We start from the raw sequence: 3,342 nt of genomic DNA on the forward strand, positions 1-3,342 counted from the left end.
TGAGATTGTGAGATATACTCCCTTCTAAAGGATAGGCCTTCTTGCAGTTTTCGAAAAGCGAAAACAGCTATCGTTAGCACTTAGCAGGTTTATTGCAGTGAAGTGAAAACGACTCGAGCCCTTCTCGTCTGCTGTGCGTGATGATGTGAGTGGGAGACGCAAGCAATGTTTTCTCCGAAGTAGGCTCGAGCGGACACGAACTTATCCGAGTTATCGCTGGAAGCTGTAGAAGTTACCTCTTCCCTCGCGGAGTATTGAGAAGTGTGGAATATACTGTTTCATCGAGCTAGTTTATTTATGTAGTATAATTAGGAAAACAATTAAGTTCGAAGAGTTTTTCGTGTGACATAATATTGTGTGTGAAATTATACAATAGCTCTTAAAAATCCGTATGATTTACGCATTCGCAGCCTGAGTTAAATCTGACGAAATAATGGCAATGGAACAAGTGACTCCTGCCTGTTCCAACTTCAACGAGACCGAGCGCGAGCGCCCTGATGCGAACCAAGACAGCGAGTGTTGTGTTATCGATCAGCTGAAGTCGAGAGCGTTTAGTTCGATTAATTTAGCTGAGAAAAGTGCGGTTATTTTGAATGGCAAACTACTCTTCTCCTTACAGAACTTAAAACTAAAACAAAATCTTATACAATACATTTTCAAAGTAAAAGGTAAAGGTATCTCCGTCACACGCCATGAAGGCACTTGGGGGGGGGCATGGATTTAGAGCCCCATGCTTTCCATGATCTCGGCATTAAGACATTTTCAAAGAAGTTATAATTCTGTGAAATGGTTAACTGGGTGCTCGTCAAGCGGTAAATTGTAGGTTTGAGGTTTATTTATTTTTAGTTAACGGTATTATATATTTAGGCCTAATAATAATAATAGCAATAATATAATATCATTAATTTGTTTTATATTAAAATATTCTTTTTCTGATTAAGTTGTAAATGAAGTAAAAAAAAAAGGAATTGGCAGTGTTGCTAAATCATAATACAGATTATTATTATTATTATTATTATTATTATTATTAGTGTTGTTTCTGACCTGTTCCCCATCGAGAAATAGCGCCGCACGCCACTGGTTCATAGACTATAGCCTATTGCCGTGACGCTCATGACAGATACTATGAAGGAACTTGTTTGTTCTGCAGTTGACGTTCCATTAAATGATTCAAAACTTCATCTCGGAGAATGTTGAAAATGTATTCTGATAATAAAGATTGATACTGCGGAGATCTTTCCTACAATTTAAGTTATTTGTTCATTTATTTTATTTGACTTATTTTTACTGGTACTGACAAAGTTAAGGCCATGAGACCTCCTTTTCCACTCAACCGGTACAAAATACATGTCGAATGTAAATAACATCAATAGAAAAACAATGTAATAATAATAATAATAATAATAATAATAATAATAATAATGACACACTACAACAAGATGAAATTTTAATACAGTTATTTCTATTCTCAAAACTAAACTGCTCTTTATATTTGAATAAAAGTTCCTAACGACCGTGACAGGACTCGAACCTGCAATCTTCGGATCCGAAGTCCGACGCCTTATCCATTAGGCCACACGGTCACATGTATAAGGGTTTTTTCTACGTTATACTCAAAGGTGTAATATTTCTACATTATTCACATAGGTATTGCGCAGAGGTCGCAAGGAACATTGACTCATATCTGTGAATGCAATCAAGTCGCCTGCTACTTACTATAAAAATAGTCCAGTACTGCAAAGTCCTCACTATTCTAGCTAATTCCTTATTCCAAATTAAATGGATATTACATAACCTAAATTTTAGTTATATATTCCTTGCACTATAATTTCTGAATATACACATGAAAACATTTTAAAGACGGAAAATATTTCAAGGTATGAAATGTTCGTGTGCCTTGAAATAAGTTATCTTCCTAATTTAAAACGAATGTAGGTCTAGACATACTAAGCTGCAAGGAAAATTTGCAATTAAATTATTTTTAAGTCTTATGTCTTCACAATGGACAGTTGAGGATACAGAAGCCATACTTCAGTACCACGTGAACAACTATGAGCTCAAATAACGCCAGCTTGTTAGAAGAACAGACTACCTCGGTATTACTGTTTGTATTCATCCGCGTTCATAGTACATAACAAAATATAAAAGTAGCTTTTCTTTCACATGGCGTTTTACATATGAGTGAAGTTAAATGTTTCATCGTAATCAACAACTAGAATTCAATTTTTTATTTTCAAATGATACCAAGATTGTGGTTTCAAAATACGAACTATATTTTCCTGCGTCATGTATGTGTTTCGACTGGGAGCCAATCACGGGTATGACAACAACGTGCGTTTTACATATGAGTGAAGTTAAATGTTTCATCGTAATTAACAACTAGAATTCAATTTTTTATTTTCAAATGATACCAAGATTGTGGTTTCAAAATACGAACTATATTTTCCTGCGTCATGTATGTGTTTCGACTGGGAGCCAATCACGGGTATGACAACAACGTGCGTGTGTTTACATTAGGATTTTTCTTACAGCGAAAACAGTATAAGCTTATTGAATAATCTTATAAGTATCTACTAAAATATCTGTCAAGGATCATTTTTTAGGTCTTAGATCTCATGATCAATTGAATATATTCTAAAAATATAATTTCATTAACTTTATATTGAAGTTTTAAATTCCATTAAAATGATAGACTAATTGAAGGGTTCAGAACCACAGTGGGCCAAGCGCCATTTACTAAAACCGTAGAAAGCAAGGGTTAATATGAAATTATTACCACAATTCAATGGAAACATATAGCAAGTAATATAAAGTATACACATTAAAACTAAATGATATGTCAATCTTCATTAAACTATGGTATTCACTTAACTTTAACCCTTGCTTTCTCCGTTTTTAATGATAAGTGGCGCTTGGCCCACTATGGTTCTGAACCTTTCAATTACTACAGTACGTTAATTTATGAACAGAACAACGTACCCTGCCACCGTAGCTCAGTCGGCTGAGGCGCTTGCCTGTCGATTTGGAGTTGCGTTCGGGCGTAAGTTCGAGTCTCACTAGGGGTGATTATCTGGTTGGGTTTTCTCCGAGGTTTTCCATAATCGTAAGGCGAATGTCAAGTAATCTGGCGAATCGTCGGCCTCATCTCATCAAATATCTCGTTATCATCAATCCCATCGACGCTAAATAACTTAGTAGTTGATACAGCGTTGTTAAATAAACTAAAAAACAACGTGTCCCATTTTAAAATAACCAATAACCTTGTGTTATTAGAAATTGAAAATCACTTATATTTAAAGAACTTACTCAATATAAATAGTTTTATACGAAGAAACACATTTG

The 3,342-nt window shown here is 34.9% G+C and overlaps 1 non-coding gene across 1 annotated transcript; it reads right to left on the bottom strand.

Annotated features, from left to right (window-relative positions):
* Window positions 1–1,510: 1,510 nt before the first annotated feature.
* Window positions 1,511–1,583, bottom strand: TRNAR-UCG (transfer RNA arginine (anticodon UCG)). Its single transcript has one exon. It is a non-coding gene; the product is annotated as a tRNA-Arg (tRNA).
* Window positions 1,584–3,342: the final 1,759 nt, after the last annotated feature.

This window comes from Periplaneta americana, chromosome 1, assembly GCF_040183065.1.
Source record: "Periplaneta americana isolate PAMFEO1 chromosome 1, P.americana_PAMFEO1_priV1, whole genome shotgun sequence".
Taxonomy (NCBI): Eukaryota; Metazoa; Arthropoda; class Insecta; order Blattodea; family Blattidae; genus Periplaneta; species Periplaneta americana.